General features: G+C 56.3%; 1 long non-coding RNA gene across 1 annotated transcript; it reads right to left on the bottom strand.

Moving 5' to 3' along the window:
• Window positions 1-4,145: 4,145 nt before the first annotated feature.
• LOC127343889 (uncharacterized) lies at window positions 4,146-5,613 on the bottom strand. The gene is made up of 2 exons (XR_007877573.2): window positions 5,072-5,613; window positions 4,146-4,654 (listed from the first exon to the last, which is right to left on the bottom strand). It is a non-coding gene; the product is annotated as an uncharacterized lncRNA (long non-coding RNA).
• Window positions 5,614-9,396: the final 3,783 nt, after the last annotated feature.

Raw genomic sequence — 9,396 nt, 5'->3', positions numbered from 1 at the left:
GCGCGCTTTCCTATTGGGCGGACAGGCCCGTCCCAATGGTAACTTGCCTACTTGGATCGTTTTCTACAAGATCTACTTGGCGGGTGCCTGCTGCGGCCTTGAAGGTTGCTGCGGACGAGTCGAGCTCGGTTGGCTTCTCCAGGATGGCGGGGTCGTTGCGGTCGACCGGGTACTTGGCGAGCTCGGCGGAGTTGTCTTGTTCGTCGGCCGATGACGGCGTCGGCGAGCTTGGCGCTGTCGTCCTCACATTCCAATGCCATCTCCGGGTCGCCATGGACGGTGATGACGCCTCGAGGCCCTGGCATCTTCATCATGTTGTACGCGTAGTGTGGGGTCGCCATGAAGCGGGCGAACGCTTGTCGGCCGAGTACGCAATGGTAAGAGCTTTTGAAGTTCACCACCTCGAACGTTATCCGCTCGGTACGGTAGTTCACGGGCGTGCCGAAGGTGACCGGCAGCGTCACCTTGCCGATCGGGAAGGCCTTCCGCCCGGGGACGATGCCGTGGAACGTGACCTTGGTGTTCTCAAGGCGTGAGTCCGGCAGGCCAAGCCGGAAGGTGTCGTAGTACATGATGTTGATGGAGCTTCCCGTCCATCGGGGTTTTTGGTAGCCGATGATCGGCGACCTTGGGCTGACGACTAGCGCCACTCGCCCGGGGTACTCGATGCGGGCGTGATCTTCGCGGCTCCAGGTGATGCTTTGCTCGGACCGGTTGAGCCACCGGGGTACGTCGGAAAGTATGACTGCGTGTACCGCCACTGCCCTTGCGAGGACCTTCTGTCCCGCCTGTCGCCGACCCCGGTGAAGGTGTGGAGCGAGCCGGCGCTGCGACCGAAGCCCTCTCCCTTGTGCTGGTCTTGGTCCTTGGCGCGCTCCTTGTGCTGGTTGCCGCCGTCGTTTTCCTTGGCGCGGCGAGCTCTTTCTATCTGCTTCAGGGAGTAGCAATTTCCCGTCGTGTGGTTGGCGGGCTTGCCCTCCTTGCTGTGATAGATGCATGGTGCGTCTAGGAGGCTGCGGGCGTCGAAGCGCTTGGGCTGAGGCCGATCCTCCCGAGGTGGACGAGTGTCGCGCCGAAACGATTTTGGCTCGCGCTGCTCGTAATCGGTGGTAGCAACTAGCTCGTTGTGTCCTCCCTCTCCGCGGCGCTTGCCGTTGTTGGACCGGCCGGCGAAACGGTAGTCGCCACGCCGAGGCTCCGTGTGCGCAGGGCGGCGATTGCGTCGTTGACCGTACTCGTCGTCCGAGTCGGCGTAGGGTCTTCATCGGCGTAGCGGGTGGCGATGTCGAAGAGCTCGGAGATTGAGATATTGTCCCTGCCGACGCGACGGAGCTTGGCGCTTAGTGGTTCGTACCGGCAGCAGCGTCGGAAGCGATTGCCGTGTCCGTGCTGATGCCGGCCGGAGGTCGTCCACATGTCCTGCCGCCGCACCCACCGGCGGGTCGACTCGCGCGGGCCTTGGACGCAGCGATCTAGGTCTTCTATGGTTGTGGCACGGGTGTATGCGCTGGCGAAGTGCTGGATGAACGCGGCGCGGGCTTCTTCCCAGGAGTCGATGCGTTGACGGTGAGGGTGTTGAACCAATGGCGATTGACGCCGTCCATCATGAGGGGCGAGTATCGCGCTGCGAGTAACTCGGAGTGGCCCTGGATCCCCATTGCCATGGCGTACGAGTCGATCCAGACGGTGGGGTCAATGCTTGTATCGTACTTCTCGATGTCGCGGGGTCCTTTGAACCCCACAGTGGTACGGCTCGCCTCTAATCATCGGCCCGAAGCAAGCGGGGCCGATTCGGGTGAACGCGCTCGGCGCGGGGCTTCATCGGCGTGGCGGTCGTTCAATCGATTGCGCGCCCGCCATTCTTGGTCGTTGACGATGTGGGTTCGGGCGTCGGTGGCTGCCCGTTAGCGGCGACCATCACCGCGCGGGCGCGGCTCGACTCGGTTGTTAGACGAGTGGGCCGCGCGCGGTCTTGCGGCGGGCCGTTGTTGGCGTTGACGATTGCGCGGTTTGCCGCGTCGACGACGCCGCGCGATCGGCGGATGTGCGCGAATAGAGTCGCCCCTGCGAGTCGGGCTGCGGCGTCTTTCTGCTCCAATGCCTTGGCTACCAAAGCCTTGGCGTGCTGGACGAGGATCGCGCCGTCTCCGTTTCGGGGATTCTTGTGAGGACGGCCTGCGCAGCTGCCACGTTGTCGGCTGGAGACGAGTGCGGTGGTAGGCCGTTGGCGTCGACCTCTGCCCGAGGAACTTCGGGTGGTGGTGGTGGGGGTGGCGGTGGTGCTCAGCGCTGTTCTATCTGCGGCAGCCCGACTTCCTTCCGGATGTCGGGGTTTTGGACTCGGGCGACCGGATTTCTCCGTCTGGGTCGTCGAAGTTAAGGCGTGCGCTGGGAAAGTCGCTCGCGCGGGCGCGCTCCATGCGCCGGCGGTTTCGCTGCGACGATAGTGGGACACGGCCCTTACTTCATCTTGCTCGAGGCGGAATTTCTCGCCTTTCGGCGAGCTCCTTTTCCTCTGCTCCTCGAGGGCCGCCGGTGCGCCTCGATCTCGGTCGCGGTGGCGGTTGCGGGAGGGGAGTGGTGAAGGCGTCGGCTGGGATCTCTCCTTCACCCCCGCCATGAAGATCGCGGTCGGGTAGCGGTGACGCGGGGCCTCGGCGAGTCCGAGTCGTAATCGCTGCCGAAGAGGGAGAGGATGGAGTCGTCCTCGAAGCCACCTTCGAAGTCGCTCGGGTGGGAGACCAGGGAGATAGAGTCCTTGGTCGATGCTTTGTGGCGATGGAGCGGGCGATCGGGGACGCAGCGGTGGATCCCGCAACCGACGTTGTAGCGATGATGTCGGTGAAGTCGGCGTCGATCGCAGCGATGATGGATTTGATGGCCGGGATGGTGTCGGCGGAATCGGCGATCGGAGCGGTGTCGGCGGAGTCGGTGGCTGCCGAGGCAACGGTGGAGTTAGCGGTCGGTGCCACGACCGCCGACTCGGCATCGTCTCCCGGGGCCGCCTCGGCCTCCGCGTATACCTCGCCGGTGACCGGGCGAGTAGCGGTGAGGAGCTGCCCGGGCGCGAAGGGGTCGTGTGAGCGGCGGGGCGAGGCTCGAGAGGGATCGCCGACGCCGGCGAGCCCAACGAAGAGGTTGATGGAGCCGATCGGCACCATCCGGGCGTGTGTGAGAGGTGACGAGGCGGGCCGGTAGGTGCTTGGGCTGGATGTGGAAGAAATTGCCGGTGGCGATCATCTGCCGGAAGCAACCGGCCGCCGAAGCTGGCGAGTAGGGCCTCGCCGTAGCTCGAAGGCTTGATGTCCCATGCCCCACGGTGGGCGCCACCTGTCGTGGATGTAACCACGGCGGATGCTACGAGGGTAGCACTTCGTTGATGCGAGGAAGGGAACATTGCCATCTACGGGTCGAGGTGCAAGAGACGCAAGGGTTTTACCGTGTTCGCCCCTCCGAGAGTAAAAGGCCTACGTCCTGCTAGATCTTTATTGCTCAGTGGAGAATTACAATGGGGGGGCTCAGTCGGCGGCTACGCCGAGAGCTTACAGGGGGAGATTGGATCTCGAGTCAGGTGTCCTCTAGGGTTTAAGCTCGGGGGTTTATATAAGCACCCCCGGCCTAGGGTTACATGGAGATAACTCCGAATCATATCAGTTGCTACTAATCCGGGATCCGCTATCCCTCTCGCAAGTAATCTTCTTGTCCAGCCGTGTGGACCTCCTCCTTGGGATCACGGCCCAGTCGCCTTAGGGCCCAGTCGCTTAGGCGACTGGCGATCCACCCAAGCCTCTATCTTCATGGCGACTGGGACTGGCGACCCACCCCCTATGGGCATATCCCCATCACTCCGAAATAACCTAACCCATGAAGAGCATCCTAGCCAAAATTTTGACACCAAAGAAAAAAAAAGCTAAGGAATAGAACAATTACATATATTTCGTTGTGCAATGGGGAAACCATCCGGTGCGAGAAAAACATTGGGAAAGGAAGATGATCTAAAGGAGAAGTATCCCCATCTTTTCGAGGTGCGAGCCTAAATTTCGAGGACGAAATTTGTTTTAAGGGGGGAGGGATGTGAAGACCCCAAATTTAAACAACACCCTTTTTACGGTATTAGTAATGATCATGTATCACTAAACAAGATCAATAAATAATAATCTTAGATTAGATGAATATCGATCGCCCAAACCCTCACAACAATGGCAAATTACAAAGTCCCTTTTATATCAGCTCTGATTTGAGCCCTAGCAGAATTTCGAATTTTTAATTTGGTCCCTGTACACGATTTCTTAGGGGTAGGGCAAGAGCCAACTCATGGCCAGCCAAAACCTCAAACACTTGTAAAAATGATAGCTGGGAGGGGTACACATGTAAGCCGGCATGCACACCAAAGCTCCACCTGGCTCATCCTCTGATACCGACATTGCCTTTTCCCCTACTATATATAGCCACTCCTTTTCACTGGTTGCCATTACGACCGCACACTCCACCTCTTCCAGCCGGCTAGACCACTCTCTGCTGCCCCATTTTACTGTTGCGCTTGTGCTGCTCTATTGCTGCTTCATCAGGTATTGGCACCATAATGGGCACTCGGTTTGCTTGAACTTGAATGTACCATGTACTTGTAGGATAGTTTTGCTTGCCTATGTCATATCTGCAGTACAATGTGAAGTTAATATGCATTTATTTCACCGAGTGTGACTATGATTAGTATATCTCTACCCTTTTACTTCACAATATGAGATGTGCAAGATACAGTTCAGGCCTTTGCAAATAATAAGAACTAGAGATTGTTAACCAACTTGCTGTCTTACACGCTCTGCTTCTAAGATTGTACTAGTTCATCCCTTATGTATATGCTAATGCAGTGTTGACCTGGTGTGGTCTTAGGAAGATTAATTGGGCTAGATTGTCTTATCAAACTAGCACCACATGGTCCTCACGTGCATCAATATAGGAGTAGTACAGATTGTGAATTGAGAAACGAGTACTAGCGAGGAGCGTATATGATGCCTGTACTAGACACATCGAGTATGTTGCATTAGGAGGGAAGTAGGGGGTCAGCACTTACCTAGTTGTAGAGGAGGATTAGCAGTAGGAGGCCGACGCTGGCCACACGCTGCAGTCGGCACTCGGCAGGCATCAGGCTCGCCGTGGTGCTGGCGTGAGCGCGGCAGGCTCGGCTGTGTCCAGTCCGGTCGTAGAGCTGTGCGGCGAAGCCGCGTGTGCTGTCGACCAGGGCCGCTCGACTCGCTGTAGCGAGCGGCATCAAGGGAGAGCGAAGGAGGAGTGAAGCTGTCGCAGTTGTTGGGGACAGCGGTGAGCCCGTTGGACCCAAGAACGACGACATTAGAATTGGTGGCGAGGTCGTTCCCGGCGGCGGCGATAGAGGCGAGTGTAGGGATCAAGTAGAGGAGAACGAGGGGATTCTGTAGATGCCAGCGGTGGCGCCGGAGACGGCCGGATGTAGCAGATCGAGCTGGCGACGCACGGTGGCGCTACTCTGTTTTGAGAGAGAGAGCTGAACTGGGGAATATGCGGGGATTAGGGACGGCGTACTCGGGAGGGACACTAGTGCTGGGCTAGACTGGGCTTTGACCGCACCTGCACAGAACCAAAAGACTGATATGGATGTTAAACTATTTTCTTATTTTCGGTGGAGATGGGCATGCACATTTGATCTGGTTTGATGCATGTATGCATGCCATCTCACAGCACGATGGGTCAGTAGCACACTAGCATATGCTTGTTAGATATGTAAATGGATTTGCCTAGTTTAAATGCGCTGCCTACTGATTTTGTTAAGTTAGCTAAAATATTGAGAATATTTGTGAAATAAATATTAGGAGTCGATCATGGAAATTTAGGAGACGCTGACGGTGTTTCCGAGTCGGTCGGAGCGCTGCCAGGCAAGTCGTCGGACTCCTATGTTTTTCTAAAATGTGTTATGGGTTATGATTTATTCCAAAATCTCGCATGAGAACCAAATACAAAGTTTTTGGTTTTCTAAATGAAATATGAGAAGTGGATCGGAAAGATCCGCCGATTTGGCGAATGGACCAGATCTGGTGGTCTGTATGAGGTATGTCATCAGAACCCGGGTAGGGTTTTGTTTTAAATATTTGGTGGATAGAGGAGCCGGAATTGGTGGAAGCATTCCGGTTAGGGTTGCCTTGGAAGTCAGGCTCCTCTTCACAGAGATTATCAAATAAAAACATAACCAACTGGCGCTTACTTCAAAAGCGACGCAACCCGTACTGACCATAGACCTGGAATGGGACGGGCTTAACCGATTAACCATGCCAAGTAGCTACCTCTGCACGGTGAGAAGGTGACTGTAGCCGGGTAGGTACAGTCACCCAAGGGCGAGACCGCCGGTTAGGGGTCTCGACCCGCGGGCCTTTGGCGATTAAGGCAAGGTGGAAAAGCAGAGGTGGTGTACGGGCGGGCTAAAGGTTTCGGTCCCTTGGTCTAGTTGTGCGCCATGGTAGCGCATGAACGAAATCGACCAAGTGACACTATGGGCAAAGCAGTACACCTCTGATCAGAGTAAAATGTGATATCACTCCCAGCTTCCGGGTTTGGAAGTGCGGCGTGTGGGTATTCCTCTAACACAGGATGTAAGATCCCACGTTGTCTGCCGCCAGCAGATTTCATAAATAAAAATATGGTTTTCCAACAAACGGGAAATCGGGGAAGTTTTTCTCCTAAAAGTGTTGTCGGTCGGACGGCTCGGTTGCCGTTGAGTTTTATTTTCCTTTTAAATCACCCGCCACCCCTCCACCCCCGGCGACTTGCGGAGTACGTATTTTATACGTGCTCAGCCTTGCTTTCTCCGTTGTTTTCCAGAGGCCGTGATGTATGACAACTCTGAGGAGATAGAGACCGGTGCTTATGATGAAACCGGCGCTTGTGGTGACTTTGACTTTGACTTTGCTGAAGTGGAGTATGAGTATGGGGAAGTCGATGTCCAAGGCTATGAGGAGTAGATTTATGGCTTGTAGTTCAAGCGGGTGGGATTGTATCGCCTTAGTATGTCGGTTAAAGTGACACTTTGGGTGATGATGTAATAAAGAACACCGCTTTCAAACGGTGAAAGTTTCCACTATGTACATGTTACTATTCTCCTTGGCTGGTCCTGGCGCAACTCTGAAGTGGCGGTTTCCGTTACGCTTGATTTAATCGAACGTAACGGGGCGTCACAGAAAAGATGGTATCAGAGCGCCGCTAAGGAAACAGTCATGTACTTAGTTGGAGACTGTCCTGTGTCTTAGATAGTTAAATCCCCTTCTTACCTAAATCTAATTCTTGTCCTAGAATAGTTATCTTTTCTTAACTTGTTGTTTGTCTCTTCCTTTTTATGCTTGGTCTGCAGCGAGTGTGTTCTGAAATAACAAAGTTTAAAACTGAAAACCTAAAGTGACAACGACCTGTAGGAAATTTGTTAGCTAATTAACTAGCGGCTAGTTAGATCGAATAAAACGCACGTAGTATGTCCTTGTTGTACTATATTAACGCATCTAATTATAAATCTTATTTACTTAATGTAGGATGGTGCAGAGTAGGTTGCCTGGTACGGGTCATGACTAGAGTGATTTTGCTTTGTTCTTGCTTGAGCTGCTTACTGCTCTTTGTGTGATGACTTTCTAGCACTAGTACCCTGACTTTTGTACTCTGGCAATGTTATATCAGCCTAATAGATAAAGTTGCTCCACCCAGAAATTAGTCCCGGCAATTAGTGGATGTTAGGCAGATGTGTGCAGGCTGTCATTTTGGTCTACATCTCTGGAAAGGTTAGGTAGCTGTAGCTACCCTTCGTGAGTTGCATAGCCATAACTAAGTATACGATTTTTTTTTGAAGGCTCCTCTCCCGGGCCGCTCGCGCGAGCGGCTCTGGAGAAACCCCAACCCTAAAAAAACAGCGCCCCTCGATCTCGCCCGTCTGGCCGCTGCCGCCGCCGGCACCGGCGGTGGCGGCCGCGCCCGGCCGTCGAAGACGGCGGGTGGGGGTGGGCGCGCTCCGACGGGTTCCCTTCGCGCGGAGGGAGACGTCATCCGGGCGGCGCGGTGGGTGATGTGCGGCGGCGGCGGGGCGTTTCTGAGCTCCGTCGTCGCGCTGGGCTGCGGCGTCATGCGAGGCTGGCGCCATGGCCGGCGGTCTTGGGCGAGGGCACAGGCTGCGCGTGTCCGCCCCGGGACGGCGGAAGGCGCCTCCTTTCCCCCTGCTCCGGGCGAGGCTTGGGTGTGTGTACTCCGTTTCCGGCAGGTGGCCGAGACTCCGGCTGTCCTGCTGCCTCGGCCTCCTGGTGGGTGTCGCGGTCCGGCGATGTCTCGGCCGTGGCCATGGGATGGCGGCGGCGGGCCCAGATCTGGGCCGGCGGGCCTAGGTCTGGGCCGCTTCGTGGTGATCTTGGCAGGGGCCGGGTCATCTGGTCTCTCTCGGGTTTGCTCCGGCTCGTGAGTGCTTGGGATCTTTGGCTGGTGGGGTGGTGAGGCAATGGTACGGCGACGGCTCGCCGCTGCCGGTATTTTGATCCTCTCCAGCCAGTCTGACAACCGCTGGGACGGTGTGTCTCGGAGCTGCTTGTCTGGTTTGGTCTCGTGGAGTTGGGCCTGCTAGGACGCTGGCGTGCGCGATCGTGTGTCCGCGAAAGCACCGCAAGGCTTCGGCCAATGCTGGCGACGACGACGTTTCCGGACGCCGTTTACCTCCTTGGAGGCGTGGCCATGACACACTCACCCGCCGCTGGTTGCTGTCCCCTGGGTTTTATCAGCTGCAATACTGACCGGCGATTTCGCCGAGGTCCTCCGCGGAATCCCTCTCGTCGATGCCCTGCGTCAGGCTATGATCGGCTTCTTCTAAACGGTGTGCCTTCGGATAGCGCGGCCTCTCTCGAGCCTAGGGTGGTTGTCGGAGTTTGTGCCGTGGCACGTGGGACACCGGTACTCCTCATTAGCTGGTGGTTGTCCTGATGGCCGGCGCAAAGACTTAGGTCTTCCTTGGTGTGGGTGTTGAAGCAGCCGCGAAAGCGTTGCACGTCCCTGTGCCGACAACGGCGACGCTCGAGAGCGCCGCTCCCCTTCCTGGAGGCGTTGTCGTAGAGCTTCCCCCCTTTGATCTCTGGTGGCTCGTCTGCTCTCTAGCGCAGTCTGCTAGTCCCATGGTGGCAGTGGTCTTCTGCTAGCTGCCGTGTGTACCTCTTCAGTCGGGAGCAGTTCCGCGGAGTTGCGTCTCGGCGCTTGAAGTTTCGGCCTGAGACGCCGGTGTTTAGCTAAAGTCTTGGGCGCCTGTGTAGTTTGTGGAGTTCCGAGCCTGGCTCTGCTCCGCCTAGTCTTTTGTTGGGTAGGCTTTAGCTTTCACCACCAATGCTTGTATTTCGAACTGGTATCCCCAGT

Source organism: Lolium perenne, chromosome 3 (genome assembly GCF_019359855.2).
Source record: "Lolium perenne isolate Kyuss_39 chromosome 3, Kyuss_2.0, whole genome shotgun sequence".
Taxonomy (NCBI): Eukaryota; Viridiplantae; Streptophyta; class Magnoliopsida; order Poales; family Poaceae; genus Lolium; species Lolium perenne.
Note: the sequence above shows the minus strand (reverse complement) of the source record. Positions and strands in the feature narration are given on the sequence as shown.